Here is a 23,463-nt window from a genome sequence, read left to right on the forward strand (position 1 = left end):
AGTGGGCTATTCAATAGCCAGAGAAAGACCCCCTCTCTTGTCTCTGTGCCATGGAGTATATTCAAGAAGGTGTTCTAGCAGCCTGGTTCCCAGGCCGTGAGGGACACAGCCACCAGCTGACCCTGGATACCGTATCTGTTAGAGTAGGAAATAAACCTCTATGGGTCTGGTCCCTAGCCTCGAGGGGCTACTTCTCGCTATAACCTACTCCATCCCGACTCAGATATGCAGCCCATCTTGCACAGAGTAGGCGACTCTCGAGGTCTTGGTCTACCCTCTTCCCTGTCAAAACCTCACCTTCTTCATCACTAAGAGCCCTGCATGGCCACACACAAGGCAGAGGAGGTGAGAACAGTTCTCCAATGCCCTGGAGAAATCTTCTCCTCAAGTCCCAATGATGGCTGAACGTTCACCTGCTTTTTGAAAAGAATAAGGAAGATGAATGGGTTGTTGTCTACAGACTCCCCCTATCTGAAATAGCTAGATCATTTGATAAGAGCAAGAGAGACTGCACCTGAGAGCCCGCAGGTGAGCAGCAGGTGCCAGGAGTGCTGGGAGGGGAAAGGGAGAGACTGACCAGGGACAAGGACCCAGGGTGCCAAGCAGCCCTGGAAGCCTCCTGGGGTCGGAACTGGGCTGACCACACGGTCACCTTCAGTGATCACAGGAGACGAGGAGGCAGGGCTCACAGTGGGTTCTACTGTTATCCCACTTTACAGAGAAGGAAATCGAGGCCCAGAGAGATGATATGGCTTGCCCAGCTCCAACAGCTAAGGGCCGGGCCAGAACTATCCAAGCCTGGTGGGCCCGAAAGCTTAGCCACTACTTGTAATCCTTCAGCCGGAGCCATGGCATTCTCTTGGAGCTCCCCTTGGCCCTTTATCAAGCTTTCCTTCTGCACCTGAACTTCTCCTTCTAATTACTACTTCATATGTATAGCGTTTCCCAAGCCATATCGTGAGCTCCGAAGAGCAGGAATAAGTACTTTATACAATAACTAGTAATAGTAGCTGTAGCAGCAGCAAATGCTACTCTTTATTGAACACACAATATGCCAGGCTGTGTTCTAAGCACTTTACACTCATTCAGTTCTCACTCAACTCTGAAACACGTACGAATCACCCCCATTCTGCAGATGCGGAAACCTCTCATTCTGAGCTGAAACTCGACCTCTGCTCTTAGTATTTTAATAACGATAGTTCAACTTGAGTCCTTTCTGCTATAATCTCATTTATTGTTATTTTTCAGATTTTAAAACATTCTCAGGGGTCTGTGGGCTTCCCCAGATGCCAAAGGAATCCAGGGTGGAGGCACGTGCCTGGGTTCCAGAAGCAGGATTCGATCCCCCCACCTACCCTGCAGAACCCAGAGCTCCTGGCTAGGACAGGGCAAGCAGAGTAAGGGACCCTATGCCATCTTCCTGCAAGGGCCAGGAGTGAATCACTGCTCCTTTAGCCCATCTGAACATCATAAATACCATAAACAACCATAAATACTTCAATTTCAGTAGTATGAGCCCATGTATAACAATTCCTCATTGAAACAAACAAGTCACTTGTTTCCCCAATAAAAAGAAAATTTAGCATCCAGTGTGCTCATCAGAAAAGCGTCAGTTGGTGGATCACAAACTGGAATACCAGGCGGGTTTGTGACAGCTGCCTCTGGATACAATGCTGGCTGACCCCCAGCCCCAGCTATGCATCCTCGAGGGTCGACGAGCTGGCCGTCCCCCGCTAGCCTTGCCTTCTTAGCATCTGTGCACTGCCTCAGATGAAATCCGATCCTACCTATGCTGAAGTTTCATAAAGCAAATTTCAGGCATCCAAACCTGCACGCTGAATCACCAGGCAGGCAGAGCTCTCTAAATTTTGGAAAATCTGGGCTATTATAGGACTCAGGGATAAGGCAGCTGGGGCCAGTGCTCTCTGTCCAGACCAGACAGCTGTCCTCCTTGGCAGGTGGCCAGTGCCGAGGGCCAAGCCTCAGGACATCCAGTGCCAGTCTTGGCACTGCTCCGATAGGCTATCTGACCTTCCATATGTTGCAGCTATCTGATTTTTTTTTTTTTATCCTCCAGAGATGGGGTGTGTACCAGATTCAATGCCAGCCCATCAAGAATCACAAAGCACCCAGTGTATGCCTGGAGCTGTAGAGAATGCAGAAATTATACACAGCCTCCCTAAGGAGCTTACATTCTAGTGGGGGGAGCCAGGCCTTGAAGAAAGGAATTATTGCCTACAGTGATAAGAAATCAATGCAAGTGGGGAGGTTCTGTTTTGGGGTCAAGGAGGAAGGAGGAAGGTGTACCACACAGGGTTGTGTGCCAGGCTTCAGAGAGGAAGGGACTCCGTTCGAACCCGGCGTCTGAAGGGTGACTGCATGGGGAGGAGTATCCATGGGTTGAAGGACAAGCATGTGCAAATGCAGGGGGCTAGAATGAGAGCACCCCCGGTGTGGACGGGGGAGCGAAGGGTCCAGTCCTGCTCTCTCCCACATCTACTGCTTTGGAATCCAGAAGAATCCCTGGAAACTGTATTTTTTTTTAAAGATTTTATTTATTTATTTGATAGACAGAGATCACAAGTAGGCAGAGAGGCAGGCAGAGAGAGAGGAGGAAGCAGGCTCCCTGCAAAGCAGAGAGCCCGATGCGGGGCTCGATCCCAGGACCCTGAGATCATGACCTGAGCTGAAGGCAGAGGCTTTAACCCACTGAGTTACCCAGGTGCCCTGGAAACTGTATTTTTAACAAGCTCTCTAAGTGATTCCAACATGCAAGCAGTAAGTGCCATGTGTTGGAAAAAAAAAAAAAAAAAGACTGAATGAAGTACAAAAATGAACTTGTCCTCGGGCAAGTCCCTTCCCTGCTCAAAATGTCTTCTCTTCTTTAAAATAAAGGCACTGGGTCGCCCTGGTATTTTTTCCAACTGTGTTCTAGAGAACCCCAGAATCTCCCAAAGGCCCTCGGGAATCACAAGAGGGAGATGGGGAGGCCGAGAGAGCAGGGCTCTGAGCCCCCAGGCCACCCTTCCTTGGATCACCTCCCCTTTTCTCTGTCTGTTATCGTATGCTGTGCTTCCGTGTGCTATTTTGTTTGCCGTAAAGTTTCCTTGGCTACAAAGAACTTTTAAAACCACGGAATTGGATGATCACCCAAGAATCCCCAAGGAGAAATTTTTAAATTCCTTAAAGGCAACAACCTACTTTTGTGGCGTATTCCTCCGGCAAGTAGGGACACAGCACGAGCCTGCTCACCGGGGTTAGGCATTTTAAAATCGTTTGCTGCAGAGCAGAAATCAATGAGTGGAGGGAGAAACGTGGGAACAGCAATGCAATGGAATATTACACGATCTTTTAAAGAAACATTGTTTTTGAAGAATAGTTAATAAAATGGGAAATTAAATGAGAATGCCAGACACCAAAATACACATAGACTACGATCTCAACTCTGGATCTAATATATCAAAATGTAGGACAAGTATGGTGGGTCCTCAAAAAATTAAACATTGAATTCTCATACGATCCAGCAATCCTATTTGTGGGTATATACCCCCCAAAAAAACTGTAAACAAGGACTTGAAGGAGTAATTGGGGTTTTTTGGTTTTTTATTTACTTATGTTTAAAGATTTTATGTATTTATTTGAGAGAAAAAGCGCAAGCTAGGGGAGGGCCAGAGGGAGGAGAAGCAGACCCCTTGCTGAGCAGGAAGCAGGCATGGGACAGGATCCCAGGATTGTGATCATGACCTGAGCAGAGGCTTAACAGACTGAGCCACCCAGGTGCCCCCCTGAAGAGCTATTTGTGCACCAAAGTCTAAGCAGCATTATTCACAATAGCCAGAAAGGTAGAAACAGCTCAGATGTCCATGGAAGAATGGATGGGTAGACAGAGTGTGGTTTATCCATACAATGGAATAGGATTCGGCCTTGGAAAGGGAGGAGATTGTGACACCTGCTTCAACAGGGATAAACCTTGAAAACATTATGCCCAATGAGATAAGCCAGATGCCAAAGGACAAATACTGGATGATCCTACTTAGATGAGGTGCCTCGAATCATTGAATTCACAGAGACAGAAAGTAGAGTGAAGGTTGCCAAGGGTTGGGGCGCGGAGGGAATGGGCAGTTACTGCTCTGGGTACAGAGTTTCCCCTGGCGAGGATGGAAATGTTCCAGAGATGGACGGTAGTGACGGTTGCACACTGATGTACACGTATTTAATGCTAGTGAATGGTTCGCCCAGAAAGTGTTATAATGGTAAGTTTTACATTATGTATATTTCACCAAGGTTTAAAAAAAAAAAATACCAGCCAGAACCAGATTCACGTGGTAATGGTGGTGAATTGTGTGAAGAGACTGTGGGAAAGCCATCACTTTATTCTTTCCACCTCCCCGCATTTGCAAATGACTTTCAAAACTGGACAAAAATCCACTTAATTAAGTAAATCTGGTGGTGGTTCTCTGACACTTTCCAAAAATGCATTGTTGCCTTTTATGAAATGGAAGCAATACTTTGTGTACTTAATTAATAAAAGGAGCCAAGTTCAAGGATGCCAACTCAAGAACACAGCAAGCCACTCAGTCAAAATGAACAACAGGCAGAGTGCTTCCCCTTTTTAAGACAGCTGTCCTCACCTACATTTAAATAAATTTCAGATAAAAACAGAACCAAAATATAATTCTCTAACGAGCTTCCCCAAAAGCTGTCTGGCTTGGGAAAGCTCAAACACACACTGAAGAGAAAGAACACCCCAGAAAAGTGGGGGACAGCCCATGTTTTCTTCAGGACATTCACACACCAGTTGGGAAAGCGACTTCGCCAGTCAAGTTCTATCCCTTATTGCTTCTGGAAAACACTCTTGGGCAGAAAGAATTACAAATCCAGGAGAGCCCCGCCTTCTGTGTTCACTGCAAATCCATTTCCTCCAACAGCCCCCAAATATTTAAAGGATCCTGGCTGGAAGAGCAGCTGATGGGTCTCCCCACCAAGGTGCCCTCTATCCAGCTACACCCGCCTTTACTGACTCCTGGGCCCTCTGGGCAGGGTGAGGCCCCGGCTACCCCAGAGCGGCTTGTCACTGGCCATGGGACCTCAGGCAGTCCTTACCCAACCCAGGGGAAGAAAGGCCCCCACCTTGTAGGGCCGTGGCAGGGGTTACATGTATAGTGTCCCTGAGATGCTGGGCACACAGCAGGTGCTCAGGCTTCTACCTTTCTGTCTCAGAAGTTCACCGTTCAAGATTCATGTGCGCCTTGGCGGTGGACTGGAGCGTGGTAGTTACCAAAGGTAGTTAATGCTGAGCGGCGGGTTTCAGGACTATGGTACAGCAGTGGGGTAAACAGAGGCTCCTTCAGACCCAGGGTTCAGGAGCAGCCCTGGAAGGCAGGGGACGGGAGCCCAGCAGCCCCCACAACACCCAGCTCTAGCTCTAACGCTGGCCGGCACAAAGTTCTTGCATTGGAGTCCACGTGAGATCCTCAGAGCTGGAAGGTGGACTCCATTTCACAGATGAAGAAACAGAGGTTCAGAGAGGCTATCTGTTCTATTCAAGGTTACATGGTTAGGGAATGGCCAGATAAAGGGTTTTCTTTAAAACTCCCTTGGCATGATGAGGTTGGGGGTGGGGGCAGGGGTTCCTGGTACTTTTAGCTCCACCACTAACTCCTTCGTCCACTAGTTGTTTACCTCTTGCCTCTCTCTTTAGAAAAAGTTTTCAAGAAAAGGCAGGAAAGGAAACAGGAAGATTCTGAGACACTAAATTAGGTAAGTTGCCAATTTCTGGGCTCTGGCGTCCTCATCTGTAAAATGAGGCACTTCCTGCCTCAAGACCTTTGCACATGCTCTGTCGGGACCCCTTTCCCTGCCCCCTCACACCTGCGCACCCTCCTCCTTTCCTTTAGGCTTCGATGACAGTGTCACTCCCCAAAGGACATCTCCCCGTTAAATTTTTAATCTCCCTTGCAGCAGTGTATGCCTCTCCTTTGGGGCAATGTCCCCTCTATCTGGACACAGGCATACACGCCTCACCATGAGATGGAAGATTCATCATTAATCAGCCGGCACAGAGGAGACAGTCAATGGTTTTCATTGTACAATGTTTCAAAAAACAAGTTCCTCTCGAGGCTCTGAGCTTCAGAAAGCACCCTCCTGTCCCCACCCATGGCCACGCTGTCCTCAGGTTCTCATCTACACAACAAGGGGAGGTGGACAGGGGACGTATTATTTTTCTGCCAGCTCACCCGTTCTCTGATTTTATCCCCTCAACCAACCAACCCACCAACCCAACACAACACCCTTTGTGAGTTCGGCGCACTGGACAAGTTTGCAGAACAGGTTCTGGCATTCTTGGGCCTCCCTTTCCCCATCTCCAGAATGACGCATTCAGGTCCAACCTTCTGGGCTCTTCCCACCCTCGACAATAGTGATTCCAGTAAGGAGGCTGCCTCCTCCCCTTGCCTTTTGCTGGGAGCAATACCTTGGACACAGGAAATGGGACACCCAGCTTGTTGCTTGCAAGCATGGCTGGACTAACGCAGAAACAGAGTTTCTGAACCTTCTACTAAAGCCAAGACTCCATGCCCAAGACCTTTCTCCAACAGTGTGGGCAGGGCACCCTGTTGGTGCCCATCTGGGCCTCCCTTGCCACCCCCACCCTGGAGGGTAAGACCCCTGGGCTCCGGCCCACACCCCATGTGACCACAGGGAAGCTCCCACCCCTCTTTCGACCTGCGTTTCCCATCTGTTGAGTAACGGGCCTGGATGTGGGAGCTGCACTGGCTCCCCGCTCGATTCCAGAAGGCAGCGCGGTGCCACAATGAAGGGCACCATCTCCTCGCCTGTGTCTGGGTCCCCAAATCTCTCCTTTGCCATGTGGCCCCAGGAAATGTCTTCACCTTTCTGTGCCTCAATTTCCTCATTTGCAAAGCTGGGCGGTGGTTCTCTGGCTGATGAAAAGCCAGGCCTCCCGGAGAGCTCCCGGGCAGCATCTGAGGTGAGGAAATGCCCGGGGAGCGTGAGTGTTTGTTTCATTACCACTCTGGCTTCGGGATCGCTTCCCTTTCTCACCTTGCCCAGACCCTCCTACCGGCCCTGCCAGCCACACCCGGCCCCGTGCCTCAGAGAAAGCCAATCGGCATCTCAGGTGCAGTGAAGCTCATCCCAGAAAGAGAAATGTAGGGCCAACGGCAGAAAGTCCTAGCGTGCTTCCCCAAAGCAGATGGATTTGGGGGCCAGCTGCTACCCCAGGAAGGTCTGTGGGCGCATCCAGATTCAGCAGCTGGGGGAGGGTCTTGGGGCCCCCCTCCACTCACCCGGGAGAGGATGGCTGTTTGGGAAGATCGATGAGATGCAGTAGAAGATGCCAGGTGTGGGGTCAGCTCTGTTCCTGTCTCTGTCCTGAACATCACAGGTGAAGAGGAGGTTGGACTCAGTCATCACAGCCCCCAAGGAGCGGGCAACAGAGGACTCTGTCTGTCTCCTGTGAGAAGTGCTAGTCTCTCCCCTCCAGGGGCATGGGAGGGGTGGGCAGCGCTGCCTCCCTCTGCTCCTCACAGAGTGGTCCGGAACCACGCCCGGCCTCAGTTTCCTCACTGGCTGCTTCCGCCGGCTGCTGTGGGAATGAAAGGAGCCTGGGCCAAGGTCCCCCAGAGCCGCGGCCCTCAGAGCTAGGCCTGCAGAAGGATGCTGTTTTCTCCCGCATGAGGAGGCAAAGAAATTGAGAGAATACTCATTTTACTGTATTTTAACAAAGTATCATCCACGGAGGATTAGAAACAGAGGAACCACGAAGGACTGACTGTTCTTCCACACTGTCCTAAGCCCTAAAGCCTGGTGCAGGAGACACAGGGTCACAGCCTGCCCCCTGCAGCTGCCCCGTGTGGCTTCAGTGGGCTCTGCGTTCAAGGTGGAGTCTGGGCTCCGATCCTGCTGGAACAACTCACCCAGGCAGACCCGCCATCCTGAGCCGAGAGCAATTCACCCAGTGGCAAATGACATTGGCCTTGGAGTCTCAGCCGCCACGGCACAGGCTCTCTCAGCACAGTCCAGAAGGCCGGGCAGGAACCACTCATGCTGCTCAAGGAAAGTCCCTGGCACTTAGGGTTAAAAAAGCTGTCTGCAGAGAAAAGAATAAAACCAACGGTCCCCAAAACCCCTGCACTAGCTGCCCTGACTGGCTGCATCGTGTGGATGGGGTGTCTTTCTCAGGGACAGACATGTTTTATTTTACTTTATTTTTAAAGATTTTATTTATTTATTTGACAGACAGAGATCACAAGTAGGCAGAGAGGCAGGCAGAGAGAAAGAGGAGGAAGCAGACTCCCTGTTGAGCAGAGAGCCCGATGAGGGGTTCGATCCCAGGACCCTGAGATCATGACCTGAACCAAAGGCAGAGGCTTTAAGCCACTGAGCCACCCAGGCACCCGACAGAGATGTTTTAATAGTGGCGGAGAACCTTAGGGGTTTCCACTCAAACCCTTTTCTTTTGCAGCTAAAGGAAGAAGCTCAAGGAAAAATGCCCTTTATAGCAGAGGCAGGATGTGAACCCTCAAAGGCTCCTTGGCTTACTTCCATTCATTCTACGGATCCACGACTACGGAGGGCCTACGGCCCAGATGTGCTGTTCTAAGCACTGGGGACATGACGGGGAACCAAACAGGTTCTCTGTTCCCACAGAGCTCACATTCCAGTTGGTAAGCAAATCAAACTAATAATTATAATTAACGAATAATTAAGGATGTAATTTCAAGAGTCATAAAGCAAATAAAAGATGTGAACATGGGGCGCCTGGGGGGCTCAGGTAAGCATCCTACTCTTGATCTAGGCTCAGGTCCTGATCTCAGGGACCTGGGATGGAGCCCCAGGGGCTCCGTGCTCAGCAGGGAGCCTGCATGAGATCCCCTCTCTCTCTTTCTCCCTCTGCCCCGCCCCGCCAACCTCACGCTCACTCTCTCAAATAAATATTTTAAAAAAAGAAAAAAAAAAAAAAGGTGTTAACATGTTTGAGACTGACCGTGGGGGCAGGGAGGGCTGTTTGGGAATCCTGTTTGCACTGGCCTTTCTCCGTGGTCCCCAGGGACCTCCCAAGCCAGGAGCATGCTGAATTTGGCTCATGTTGGCTTGTAAGAGCCAAATGCTAAATTTTCAGGAATTTGGCAAGTGAGTTGTTAAACACAGCCATCATTAAAAATTAAATTGTGTAACCTTACAATTAAATGATTGTATTATGAACAAAGGTAATCATCAAAACTCATCACTTCCTAATTGTTTTATTACATGGTATACCCTTGAGGTTATTTCCAACCAACCTTATGCAGACATGGAGGCAAGTGCTAACAGTATGCTCCCAAGTCCTTAACTGGTGGCTTGAAACTGGTCACGGTGGAAATATTTGTGGAAATTGGCAAATACCATGTATCAGGGCTTTTTCAATTCTCCAGGAGCTAGTCATGAAACATTCACCAGCCTGCCTCCATGTCTAGATCTAACCCGGGTGTTCTGTGTCTGTGGGAGTCTGTGTTCTTCCGGCCAGAGGGTGTGGTGGTGCAGCCCCAACTCTCCTGGGGATTGGGGGGTTGTGGGGGTGAGGGGGGGTGCTTCCAGTCACGGGGCCTGAACTTTCTCTTCCTTTTTTAAGGCTTCCCCAGTGAGGAAGGGAAGCCAGACTAGGATCTCTAAATGGATCTGTCTGTTCCTGCAAAAGAGCTGGTCTCTTCAACAGGACTTTTTGAGGGTTCATCCTGCAGTTGATTGAATTTTGGTCACTTAAGTCCTACTCTTACGGGAAGTATCTTGAGGCAGCAAAAATTTAAAGGAACCCTGCAGAGAATCTGTTTGTAGGAAAGTTTGTGGTCCACTTCTGACTTCTAGATTTTCCTAAGTTACGTTTCCTTCCTTTGAGGGCACAACTGTTCTGGTAACAGCTGAGTGAAGTTACTTCCGCTGAGTGTAACGACAAGGGGGGGTTCCCATTTAAGAACATCACGCCACGGGGCACGTTTGTCTCTAAACTCCGCCCCAGTCCACTCTGCACCACAGAATGCTGAGGCCCAGATGTTTGATAAGGTGACCAAGGCCAGGCTGCCCCTTTGAGAGCTCTCCAGAAGCCTTCTCCCTCCTGCAGCTATGGCCCTGTGACTCTCCTTAGGCCTGCAGGGTCCCGAGAGCACTGAGGGTGCCCCAACTCTCTCGTGGCTTTGGTGGACTCTGTGGCTTCTCAGCCTCGTGTCAACAATCACTTCCGGCCACCAGAGCAGAAGGGGCCAGACGCTCTCCCATCCACCCAGGTGTCCCCGGATTAAAGGAGCCTCTCCTGGGCCTGGCCAGTTAGGGGGTTTGACATCGCAAAGAAGTGCACGAAGGTTCGGAAGCCTGGGAAACGTTACAGCAGCTCTGGCGGCGGCAAGAGCTAGAATCAGCTCCTGGGCAGGACCCTAACTGTGTTGTTGGTGGCCCACGTCTACTGCTTCTGGTCAGCTTGGTGTTCTGTCCTCCCCAGGGATACTGTGAGCGGTAAAAGAAATCCTTCCGACACATGCCTTGTCTGCCTCTGTGATCTAGAATCTCCAGCTGTTGCTTCCAACCGTGATCTCTGCCCAGTACACGTTCTCAGGTGCTACTCTGTATATTAACCTCAAACATTTACTGAGCACTTGCACGCCCAGAAAATAATTCTTAAGCACTCAGTTGAATTTGTGCATAGGAATATTACCCAGCCCTTCCTCTGCACAGCTCTGGCTAACACACGAAGACAGAAGTCGCCATACAAAATACCACTGCAGAGGTAACCGCAGACTTAGTCAACTCAGTGCACCAAGACCCTACCCCTGATTCGGAGAAGTGTCTTACCCTCCCCACAGAAGCCGGGCAAGTCCTCTCGGGGACAGCTGGAAGGCCACTTGAGGACTCGCGGTTCCCTGAGGGAAGAGACAGGGGGGCAGCTGCTGTTCTGCACACAGACGCTACCAACCCAAAGTCATCCCTCCAGGGAGCAGGCCCGTCATGGTAGGCTTGCTGCCCTCTCTGGGTGCCTCTGGGCACCAAAGCTGTCCAGGTTCTGGAATAGCCAGCAGGATATCAGGATGATTGGTTCTTACGGCCTCTTCCCTCTTCCTGAAACACTTTCCTCTTCACCCTCTAACTCCTGTGGGGCTCGGTTTATAGGTCACTTTCTCAAGGAAGCCCTCCCTGACCACCTCTCCTGATAGGTGCAGGCCCCTGTGAAACCCACCCTGCGCTTCTCCTTCACGACCCTTGCTGTGCAGTCTTTCTTTTTAACAACTGTCTCTCCAGCCGAATCCCAGCTTCCCTGTGGTCAGGGACTGTGTCTCTGATCGCTGCTCCCTCCCAGGCATCTAGCCCAGCACACAGCAGCTGCCCAACAGATTCTGGGCCTGTGGATAACTGAGCGAATGAACTTATGGTGGTTCAGTGGCTGCTGAACGAATAGCTAATTTCAAAGCACGGTCTCTGGCACAGGTGCATCTCCTGTGCCACAGTCCCTGGTGTCCAACTGGCGAGAAGGGGTCAAAAATGTGGACTCCCTCTGGGCACACGACTGCTTCTCCTTCTTGGCTTTTACTTTTGAGTGTTCATTGCCCAGGGTGGTTGGACTTGCTGGTTAACAGCAGGAGTTGCTCACAGAGAAGTTTGCTAGATCACGGCCTCGGGCCATTTTGCTGGCGGAGTTGGGGGCCGATTGTGGCCCCCAACCACTCTTCCCGCTGGCAGCGTGTGTGCTGTGTCCAGGGGACGGCCAGATCAGCTCACGTTCAGCCCCGACTCTTCCCACCGTCCTGCCCCTAAGTGCACATTTATTTTTAAAAACTTTTTTAAAGATTTTTTATTTATTTGACAGAGAGAGAGATCACAAGTAGGCAGAGAGGCAGGCAGAGAGAGAGGGGGGAGGAAGCAGGCCCCCTGCTGAGCAGAGAGCCTGATGTGGGGCTCAATCCCAGGACCCTGGGATCATGACCTGAGCCAAAGGCAGAGGCTTTAACCCACTGAGCCAGCCAGGCGCCCCCCTAAGTGCACATTTAAAAGCAAGTCTCCTGAAGACAAGAGCACCTAGCCCAAATGCAATTAAAACTTCCATTGAGAACTCATCCCAAGACCTGGCCTCTGTCTCCCGGCCTCGTGCAGACACTGCCTTTCACTCTTTCTGGATGATTTGTCTGAGCAGCACCAGGGAGCAGCCGTGTCCCGGGAGGCACATGGCTTTATGCCCAACACCCTAGAACCTTCAGACCCATCTTCGCTCCCCCTGCCTGTACCCCACCAGGGTCTCCAAGCCACACCATGTCTGCAGCCGGGACTAGGCTTTCATGCCTCCCTTCTGCTATGGGTTCTTGAGAGATTTTGGCCGAAACATTAGAACTCCCATCCCTCGGTCCGCCCCTCCCTCCGTAAAATGGGGACCTAATTTCTAATCTGCTGCCCTCACAGGGCTTTTGTGACCCTCAAGCAAGATGGAAATATGACTTCACTCTTCGAACTGCCGACTGGCATAGGGAACGCTAATAATAATTCTATAATTATTTTTCTGTTTTCCCCGGGGTTTTGCTGTCAGCCCGAAGCCAGCTGATCTCTTCCAGGCTCATTCCACCCAACCTCTCAGCACTGTTCAGTCCTCCTGACAACATCCCCCCGGGAACCTTGCTCTGCCCCCACCCCCACTTCCCCAGACCGTCCAGACCCTGGGCTCTCCCCCTCCCTCTCAGACCACTCGCTCATCGAGGTGGGGGCTGGCCCAGGTGGGCGAACCACCATCTTTCCTGCTGTTCCCACCTGCCAAGCACGGGTGGCTCGAGAGAGAAGACACAGGCTGCACCCCCACCACCACCACCACCAGCGGAGCAGACTTTCCCCGGTGCACAAAACCCAGGAGCACACAGCTCCACCCTCCCCCAGCCATCACCACCTCTCCCTTATGAAACTCTGTTTGGCAACAAAAATGAGCAGAGTGGCTGCCGGAGCGCGTGTCCTGGCAACGTCCCCAGCCGGGTCCGCCAGCCTGCAGCCGAGGTCCGTGGCCTCCACACTGGGGCGGGACAAGCACAGCTGAGCACGTCAGCTCTCTGGTTGGCGATTTACATGACATATTTTTACTTCCTCTATTTTGAATGGACAGGACTTTTAGAATTCTTGGTTAAATACACAAAAGGACGACCCCTTTGCCTTCGGTACATGGACCCAATCTACATCACTTTGGCTTCCCCAACGAACTCAGCCGGCCTCCCTCTCCCAGGAGCAAAGATAAAACTTCTGGGAGAGGACCTTCGGCCCACGCCAAGGGGTGAGGGGCTCTGCTCCTCCTGGAGCCAGAGGACGGCCAGTAAGAATACGAAGTCAGGCAGTGGGCCAACAGGGGCCACACTTCACCACCGGGGGAGCTCTCTGTCAAGGAAGAAAGAACTGACCACAGGTGACAAAACGTAACTGCAGGTTCCCCAGGGTAGCTGGGCAGGCAAGGGAAGGGCGGGGGTGGGCAGGGCAGCGCCTGACTCCTGGAAAGCAGGATGAAGAGACTGGCTTCCCAGAAAGGACTATGATCAAGCTGGGTGGTGAAGCATGAGTAGGAGTCTGCAGGTGGATTTGGCGAGGAAGTGAAGAGGGTGTTCCAAGCAGGGGCGGGCAGCATGGGAGAGAGCCCAGAGCCTTAAATCCAGGAGAAGGTTTCAGGAACTGAGGCCTGAGCAGAAATTCAAAGGGGCCTTATACCTTGATGGCAGAGTGGGGCCTGGGAAAAATCAAAACCCCAATCGGCCCGGTGTCTGGCAAGGCCCGGGTTCCAGTGACGAGATGTACTAGAGGACACGAGCCTGGAGCAGAGAGCACGGAGCCATGGCAGCAGCGGTCCGGGGGAGCGCACTGCCCCTCAATGAAGCAGGCTCAGCGGCGTGGAAGTACAGGACGACAAAGAGTCGGACTGCCTGCCTGGACGGGGTCAGACACTTGGTTCCAGGGAGACTGCCAGACGGAGGGACCGTGTGCACAAAGCTACACGGACTTGAAAGCACACTGCCATGCCTGCAGAGAGCGCAACTGTCCCAAAGAGTAGACCGTGCAAAGGGGACTCGTTCTGAGAGATTTTAAAAAAAAGTCAATGGAGACTTGTATTGGGGAGTTATGAACAAATATGTGTGCTTACCTGGAGTGCTATTCCCAAGCATCATTCCCTGCCAGAGAGCAGAGTTAGAGACAAACCCCCAAGAAACGGCAGGTTCGATTCCTGACTACTGCAATAAAGCAAATACTGCTACCAAGTGAATTGAATGAATTTTGTGGGTTTTTTTCATGCCTATAAAAGTTATGTTTATGCCACACTGTAGTCTATTAAGAGCATTATTTCTTTAAAAAAAAAATAAAAAGAACAGCGTACGTGTCTTAATTTAAAAATTACTTATTGCTTTAAAAAAAATGCTAGCCAGTATCTGGGCTTTCAGCAATTTGGAATTTTTTTGCTGGTGGAGGAGGGTCTTGCCTTGATGCCGATGGCTACAGATCAGGGTTAACTGGTTGCTGCGGGTTGGGGTGGCTCAGCAATTTCTTAAAACAAGAAAAGAGGGAAGTTTTCTATATCAATGATTCTTGCTTTCGTGAATGATTTCTCTAGAGCACAAGATGCTATTTGCTAATATTTTGTTCACATTAGAACTTCTTTTAAAATTGGAGTCAGTCCTCTCAAATCCTGCCTCTGCTTTAACAACCAAGTTGATGTCATGAGATTGCAGCAACTCAAATATAGGAATAATGAAAGAGTTTGTTGAAATAATGAAAACATTGCAAGAACTACCAAAATGTGCCACAGAGACACACTGAGCAAATGCTGTTGAAAAAAAAAAAAAATGGTACAGATGGGGCACCTGGGTGATTCAGTCGGTTAAGCACCTGACTCTTGATATCAGCTCAGGTCATGATCTCAGATCCTGGGATGGAGCCCTTCGTGGTGGGGCTTCCTGCTCAGGGGGGCATCTGCTTGTCCCTCTGCCCCTCCCCCTTACTCGTGCCTATATATCCATCCATCAGTCTTCCTGACTTTGGGCCCGTTCAGAGCATGGGCTTTATGAGACACCCCACCCTTCCTTTCTTCCTCCAGCTCTAACCACAAAAATAACACCTACCAGATCGAGGCAGGTCCTTCAGCCTGCTTTCTGAAGGGAGAAGACACATGGAGCAGATGTGTCTGGCTGGCACCGGGAGCACAGCCACGAGACCACGTGGCCTCCTGCTCTGCAGCAGCCACATAAGGCAAACCATAAACTTTAGCGGCTGTCAGCTAAGACTGGAGGGTTGTTTGTTACCCAGCACAGCTGCAGCAAAAACTACCCGATACACACGAGCCAGGTGAGATGAGAAGGGAGCAGATGGTGAAGAACCTTCCACGTCACGAAGGTTGTGCACGTGGAGGGTCAACAGAGAATTCTGTAGCTGATAAGCTTTCTCCCCTTCATTCACTCACATCCAGCCTCAGAAGTGGAGACATCCATCCTTCTTCCAAACCAACCTCCCGGCTCCCTCCTACTCCCCCTAGCACCTTGCTCTATCGGCCAACCTTCCCTCTCCTGGACTGAGTCCTTCCCCCGAGCCTCCATTTCCCTTGTCTTTTGCATCCTAAAATCCCTTCCTTCCCCCTGTCTTTGGACAACTGTAGCTCAATCTCCCTCTGGTCTTTTCAAACAAATTTCTTGCAAGAGCTGCCTGTACTCACCATCTCTGCTTCTTTCGCTCTCAGGTCTCAGAGATCCAGCTTGGCTGCCCTCCATTCCACCAAAACTACACCCAACAGATTTCAGTTATCTCCTGACTGCCCAGTGCATTCTCCTGTCCTTCCCTTCCCAGACAGTTCTGCACCATTTAGCATGGAACCAAATACATTATCCCTGCCCTTGACCCAAACATTCCTCTTTATATATTCTCCCAGTGGTGCCATCATTCATCCAGTGACCCATGATGGAAAGCCAATATGAGATGATGAGTGCTATTCCATTCTTGTCAAGTCTGTAGTGTGGCTGAGACCTCCAAGAAGAGATGCTCAACGCGCAGTTAAACATGTGAATCAGGGACCCAAAACGGAGATGTGAACTGGAGATAAGATGATTGTCCTGCAGGCTGCATTTAAAGCCATAAGCATGGACGAACTTGCCACGTGTACAGAATAGAAGGACCAGGTCTTAAATCTCAGGTGATACACGGAGAGCTCAGCTGAGCCCAGAAATCCACACTCCTAAGGTCACAATTCCAACTACTGGCCTCAAAACTATTATCTTAGTCCATATTCTGTCCCCAGTTCATGCTGTCTCCTCCAACAACCTTTACAATTCCATTGTTAAAATAGAAGGTATGAGATACCATCACCCAGCCCCTAAAATAACTAAAATCAAAACAACTGACGCTACCAGACATCGTCAAGGGTGTGGAATAATCACAAGCCTCATACATTTCTGGGGGAACACTCCCACAAATGTCTACAAAAGGATTCTACAAGAAATTAAGAGCTCGACTGGAAATTACCCAAAATGTTCATCAACAAGAGACCTAATAAATAAGCCAATTGTGGTATACCCATCCGGAATGTGTACTACTCAGGAATAAAAAGGGACAAATACTCATATATGTAGCAATACAGATGACCTTGAAAACCACTATGTCAAGTGAAATAAACCTGAGATAAACAGTACGAGTCCATTTACGTGAAGGCCAAGAGCAGCCAAAATTAATCAATGGTAATAAAATCAGAAAAATGGTTGCCTGTAAGGACAAAGGAAAATTAGTTTGGCGTGGGAACTTTCTAGGATGATGCAAATATTTACATTTCATTTTGGGTAGCAACAACATGGCCACAAACAACTGCCAAGACATGTTTGAACCGAACACTTAAGATCTGTGGATGCTATTGTGTGTAGATTATCCTTTAGTGAAAAATTAGAAAAATAAAATAATTTTAAGTATCTACAAAAAAAACCCCACTAAACTAAGAAAGAAACTACAGTGCAGAAAACACACCTGTTTCAAATACGATTACATTTATAGTATGAAGGCCCAGTCTCCCACTTAATGCTCCCCCCTCTTTCAGCCTGTCTCCCCACCCCTCACCCTTGCTCCCATCTTAATGACATCTGTCCATTAGCCATTTTTTTAATCCATCATGAGAGATAACATAATGTACAGAGCACAAGATGTAGAGTCAGACAGAGCTGCAGTCCAATCCCAGCCTCGAGTTAAAAGCTAAATGATGGGGAGTGGGGGGCGGTGAGCCCCTTGGCCTCTGGCTGGGCTCAGATGGGGCCAGCGTGCCCACTAGCTCCTGCTGAACGCGTTTCTTTTTTATCTCAGCCTGTGAAACCACGTCCCATGTGCAGTTCCACAAAAGTCGTAAGGAAAAACAAAACAAAACCTCAGACCATGCGATTCTTCCAGGAACAGGAGATGGACCTGAGGCCCTGGAGTTAGGGTCCAAGCAAGCCGGTGCTAACAGCTGGCCGAATGGCTGCCCAGGGCCAGGGAAAGGGGCTCCCAGCCCAGGACTCGGGGGACAGGTTTCCTGGCAAGGTCTGGCCATCAGACTAGTCACACTAGTCACACTAGTCACTTTGCACACCTCTTGAATCAGTTTCTCCACTCAACACGACCAACTCAGACTGGATCTGAAGAACGTGATACTAAAAACAGCCCCTGGGGTTTCCCAATATATAGAAGAGATAAAGGCTTCTAGAAGGAAACTTGGTTCATCTGAAAGAAGGCAGGGAGGGGTCAGAGCCCTGCCCTGGAGGCCCTCCTCCCTGACTATGGTGCTAGGCAGCCAGGACCACAAGACTCCCAGAGGCACAGCCCGAAATCTCTCGGACTAGGTAAAGAGGTAAAAACCGAAATCTCTCGGACTAGTTAAAAAGGTAAAAACCGTAGGGACTTTTTCAAGCTCTGCTTTCTTCAGTCATTGAGAATCTGCCACTTGCAGCAATAACCGAGATCTGCACCTGCCCCCATCTGGTGCTGTAGGTAAGGTAAACCTAGCAAGAACTTGGAACAAGATAAAAGTCCTTGCTTAGTGTATCCACAAAGACACAGAAGGGCAGCAGAACAACCATGTCCCCACCCAGCACGGCTCACACAGGCCCCTCCGCACTGGCATTTTCTTACTCAGAACAGCATCCCCATTTCAGAGTTGCAGAAACTGAGGCTGCCCCTGGGCAAGCGTCGCCCAGCTAAGAAGCAGTGAGGCCCGGGCTCCCCGGGGCATCTCCTGCCTCCTGAGACGTACCTATTTCCAGGTAAACGGAGGAGTCAACGAGGCCTGTGCAGGAGCCAGAAGGCGCGCAAACGACAAGCAAAGCCACGGAAGCAGCCGCCGGGTCTCCTCTCCTTCCTGGGCGAGGGGGCGGGGAGGAGCCGCGTTGACACCCTCCTCGCCTTCCTCCTGCTTCCCGCCTGCCAGCGGGAAGATTGGGAAATCTCAATTCGTCCTGCTTTCTCTCCTCGAGCGCTGACAATTTTTTCCACTTTACTGTTTTATTGGATGCCTTTCAAGAGTTTGTGCAATCATTCTGTTTAGCTGTTTTTCTGCCATTTTCAAAGGCGGGTGGTGTCCCCTTCTAGCAGCAACGGGGTAGTTTGTAAAGTCGAAGGGACCCTGTCTCCTCCCTTCAACCCAGTGCAGCAGGCCCTTTTGCTGCCAAAGTTAGAAATGTTTGAAACTTTCCCCGCGCAGCGCCGGGTGTTTGGCTCGGTCCTCCCTCTCGGACCACTCCCCCTCTGTGCTCTTGCTTTCAGGGGCTCGCCCGCCCCTCGCTCTACCTTCCCAGGCTCCCTCTTCCCAGGGGCATCCTCTTACCGTCCGGTCCTGGGCCAGAGCCATCTTCTGTCCCGCCCGACAGGAGGGGACAGACCCCTCACTCCTTTCCAGATTCCTCAGGGACGGGGGGTCCTACCGCCGTGCCCTCCCCCAAAGCCTCCTCTCTCCCGCCCGCATCCCGCGGACCGCGTGGGGAGAACCCCACCCGCAGCCCCTCTGGCGAGTCTGTAGGCTGGGCAGAGGCAACGACGGGGACAGGATGCAGACAGGGACAGGATGGGGACAGGGACTGGGGCAGAGTGATAGCGACAAGAACAAAAGCGAGGACACAGGCAGGGCAGAAACAGGGCAGGGCCGGAGCGGTGGCCCGCTTCTCGTCCCCGCCGCCCCCACGCCACGCCCGCAGCCCCGGGGCCCCGCGGGACCCACCTGATCCGCAGAGCCCGGGCGCACGGTGGGGAGCTGCACGGCGCCTCGGCCCCCGGCCCGGCGGCGCCCTCGGCCGCCCGCACAGTCTCCGCGCCGCCTCTGCCGGAGCCCCGCGGGGCGTGCCGGGGCGGGGTGTGCAGCCTGCGCTCCGGCGGGCGGGCCGCGGGGCGCTGGCCCCGGGCGGCGGGCGGCGGGCGGCGGGCGGAGGGCAGGGGCGCGCGCGGGAGCCGGCGAGCGCTCGACAGCGTTGGCGCTCCCCGCCCGGCGCCGCCCGCGGCCACAGTGTGTGCGGAGCCGGGCCCGCCCCGGACACTGGCAGCCCGGAGGCCGGCGGCGCGAGTGCGTGAGTGCGGGTGCGTGTGAGTGTCTGCGGGCGGGGAGGCGGGGGTGTCTGTTTCATTTTCACTCAGGCAGAAAAAAGCCTGCAACCAGCAAAAAAAGAAAAGAAAATCCCTGGTGACGGTAGCTGGGCCTCTTTGCCATCTCGGGCTGCACGTGGTGGGGGTGGCGGGGGGGAGGGAGTAGGGGGGGAACCCGGAGCTTCGGAGAGTGGGGTGGGGTCTGTCACCCCGTACTGCAGGGAGGGGCCTCGGAGGCCCTGGCGCGCCGCCAAACCCTGGGGAAGCGGAGAGCCTGGGAGGTCTGATCCACCATTTGTTTCCTGGGGAAGGAAGAGCGCAGATGGGCGACAGCGACAGGCGGGCGGGCTGCAGCCTTCGCGGCTCTTGCCGGAGCCCCCCAAGTCCTGAGCTCCGGAAGTGGGGGCTGGTCACTGGGCATCTGGTGCGGGTCCTGCCCACGCGCGTTGACAGACTCCAGCCCAAGTTTCTCAAATGCCCTACACACTCCCTGGGGTTCTCCACTGGAATTATTTAAAAAGGAGCACCCCCCACCCCAACAACATCTATTGGAGAGTTTGTGCTTCTGCGCCCGGTATGACGGGCGGCTACTCCTACTCAGTTGGTGTAGGCACATCCGGCTGCCCTCCCTTAGCTTGCCCGCTTTGAGGAAGACAACAGGCGTCCTACTCCCCCTCTGGGGCCCACCACCAGGCTTTTTGCGGGTGAACAGTCAAAACTTCCTTTTGCTCGGATCCTTTGCCATTGAACGTCAATTTGAAGGACTGGGAAATCAGCTTCTTAAATATTTTAATGCATTGGAACTATACTTTGACGCCAGGGAAGTGGCACAAAGCCTGGGTGTAATGTACAATTTTAATTGTTTCATGCTAAACAGAAGGGAACAGAAGCCTAGTTGGATCCTTGGAGGAGGCACAGAGGCTGACAGTGGGCCAGGTGCCTGTCTTCCAGCTTGGAAGAATGAGGTTTCCTGATGGGTCTGATGTGGGAAAGAAAGGCAGAAGGAAATGCAGATAAAATTAAATGTCCTTATAACCTGCTGCCTATTAACAAATACTTGAGACAGGCAGAATATAACCTTTCTCCAGGAAGCTCCTTACTGTCTTAATGTTAATGACTTGCTAGAGGGAAAAGCAACCTTAGCTTGACAATCCAAGGCCTCTGGTAGCCTGTGAGTCTTTGGCACCTGAAAATCCTTTTGGAACTTCCATTATCTTGACTAATACCAGCCCCACAGTATATACTCTTGTTGCTCCTTACAATCCCAGGGCAGTAGCTCCTTCTGCCCATGGCTTCTGTCCCCACGCTTTAATAAAACCACCTTTTTGCACCAAAGATGTCTCAAGAATTCTTTCTTGGCTGTGGACCCCAGATCTTACCAGCACCAGGCCTCCAAAAGCTACAACGAATGGTCCAGTGGAGTGAGATGGTGGGAGAAGGAAATCATCAGCCCCACACAGCAGCTCAGGAATGAGGAGCTCTCTGGCAATCAGCACAATGGGTCCTTTGCTAGAGCATAAATTGGGCCATTATTGTCTTTGGTGAACACACTTGTAGTCAGTAGTAAGTATCACCATAAATATACAATAAGTAATGTGATACTAAATGCATTATTTCCGTTTCTCATTAGTGCGTTGGGGAACGCATTGTTTAAGTTGCCCAGCCCATCCAACTGGATTATAAATGAGGATTTTTGTTTTTGTTTTTAAGAAAACAATGAAGGTAACTCTGACCGGGGTTCAAGGGATGGCTCATCAAGATCAAAATCAAAAGACGATGACACCGGAAACATAAAACATGTAAAAACATTACTCTGCTACTGTTAAATCCCAATGTCAGCCATTGGATTTCAGCCATACCTCATCAGTTGCATTCATTAAATGTTGTTAATTTGGATTTTCTTGGTTTCACAGTTGGGTGTCTGTTTCCTTAGAAGATTTGTTGGGCTTTATGGTTGATTTGTAGAGCTGTGAGCTTGAGGAACTCATGCTTAATTTAGTTTTATCGCTATTTCTGGAACCATAAGATAAATATAACTTAAGTCCACAGTGTGGGTCTGGAAGTTTTGTTTTGCTTTGAGAGGATCCGTGTAGTTCTCACAATTTAACCTCAGTTCTACTGACAATATCTGAGCTGGAAAACACCTTGAAAACTCTACTCCCTGGGCTTAGGGTGGGAAGTTCTAGGTTTAAGTCTTTAGATTAGTCATTCTTCTCTTCGGAGTTTCATTTGCCTTATATGCAAAATGGCGTAAGATGACTAGATCTTGGGGGAGGTAAAATCAAAGTTGGTGGCCTTGGAACGTGCTGCCACGTCCCAGGAATGTGAGACTGGATTCATGGAGGGGAGGGGTGGGTCAGGTAGGCAATTGGCTAGCGCTGACCACTTGTGGGCTTTGCTCTAAGCACTCCAGCCATACCTGAACCCCACCCTCTTAATCAGCTCATCCTCATCACATCCCCATTTTCCAGGGAAGAAAGCCAAGGCACAGACAAGCAACTTTGTTCTCCATCTCTCTAGGTATTGATGGGGGACATAAAAGGCAGAAGAGAAATTACTAAATGTCCTTACTCCTTGCATCCCATTGATGGGTACTTCAAACAGGCAGAGTGACATCCCTCTAGGAGCTCAGCTGCCTCAATGTTACTACTTTGCTAAGGGCAAAAGGCGATCTTAGCCCAACCCCCAGGATCTTGTGTGTCTACTTTAACATATAAAAATTCCTTGAGAAATCCCCCAAGATCCATGTTGGCAATCATCGCCCAAGCATGTGACCTACTGATGTACATCTGAAGGGTCTCATGACTAAGGTTTTCTTAGACGGTAATAAATGACCTTTTCCCAATAAGAGCTAGCTCCCTCAAGGTCCTGGAAACCTTGCTTCCAAAATTCTTCAGGGACTTACGCCACCCCTAACCTCCTCCCAACTTGAAAGTATCTAATGGGCCATTTCTCATGACCCCAGTGCAGCTCTTTCTGCCCACGGGTCCTGTCCCCGTGCTTTAATGACACCACCTTTTTGTACCGAAGAAGTCTCAAGAATTCTTTCTTGGCCATCAGCTTTGAACCCTAATGTCTTTCTTACATCAGTGTGGCCCACGTACTCCAGGGCCCGGAGACCTTCCTCACTTTATATCCTTCATTCTTGTAACAGATAGTTCCTGGCATCCCACTACGTGTCAGTTCCTCTTCTTCCAGTGGAGGGACCGAGGCACACAAGCAAGCCAGCTTCATAGCCCCAAAGAGTCGGCAGTCCAGATGGTAAATCAACACCCACCTATTTAATGAATTCAGGACCAATGATCAGGGCTCTGAGGGAGAAGTACCCATGGAGAGGACTCTGAGCTTGGAAGAAGAAAGAGTTTGCTGGGTGAAGGGCTGGGAGGGGACCCAAGCAGTCATGTGCCAAAGTCCTGAGGTAGGAAGAGAAGCATCCATGTGTCTGCTGGGAAGCCTCGTCATCATAAAGGACGCAATTTCTTCCCTTCAAGCCAACCTCTCCATCCAAAACAAAGCTTAACGGAGTTTTTGTAGACCCTGACAAGCTACTCCCAAAGTTCATGGGGGAGAGCCAAGGGTCAGATTGAACCAAGACAGTTTTGGCAAAGCAGGGGGGTGAGGGGGTAGGTGAGCACTTGCTCACCCAGATATCGAGATGTACCATGAAGCTCTGACAGTGTGCACTGCTACGGGGATGGATTATCAGACCAATGGAAGAAAATAAGTAGCCTAGAAAGAGACTCACATGTATGGAAAATCAGGGTCTGACGGAGGGGGGACTGTACATTCTTCGGGGGGAAGGAAGTGGGCAGGAAGAACAGAAAATGTTGCTGGACCCAAAAGGATGGAAAACAAGTAAGCAGACAACATTCTGTACAGGAATGTCCATCA

At 50.9% G+C, this 23,463-nt stretch overlaps 1 protein-coding gene and 1 long non-coding RNA gene across 5 annotated transcripts in view; one reads left to right on the forward strand and one right to left on the reverse strand.

The window, feature by feature from the left end:
• Positions 1–19,368, reverse strand: part of GGTA1 (glycoprotein alpha-galactosyltransferase 1 (inactive)) — a 52,705-nt gene extending 33,337 nt beyond the window's left edge. Inside the window, exons 1-2 of one of the 4 annotated variants that reach the window (XM_045082339.1) lie at positions 19,214–19,293; positions 18,254–18,420 (exon numbers count right to left, since the gene is read on the reverse strand). The gene's annotated coding sequence lies outside the window, so the exon portion shown is untranslated. Of the gene's footprint in view, positions 1–18,253; positions 18,421–18,823; positions 19,158–19,213 lie in introns of those variants that run through there. The other 3 variants (XM_045082338.1, XM_045082337.1, XM_045082340.1) reach the window with 3 other exon arrangements.
• A 32-nt stretch (positions 19,369–19,400) lies between these two features.
• On the forward strand, positions 19,401–21,468 carry LOC123392775. The gene is made up of 2 exons (XR_006607421.1): positions 19,401–21,135; positions 21,283–21,468. It is a non-coding gene; the product is annotated as an uncharacterized LOC123392775 (long non-coding RNA).
• Positions 21,469–23,463: the final 1,995 nt, after the last annotated feature.

The sequence above is a fragment of the Mustela putorius genome, unplaced genomic scaffold, assembly GCF_011764305.1.
Source record: "Mustela putorius furo isolate JIRA1106 unplaced genomic scaffold, ASM1176430v1.1 tig00000596_pilon_pilon_pilon, whole genome shotgun sequence".
Classification (NCBI taxonomy): Eukaryota; Metazoa; Chordata; class Mammalia; order Carnivora; family Mustelidae; genus Mustela; species Mustela putorius.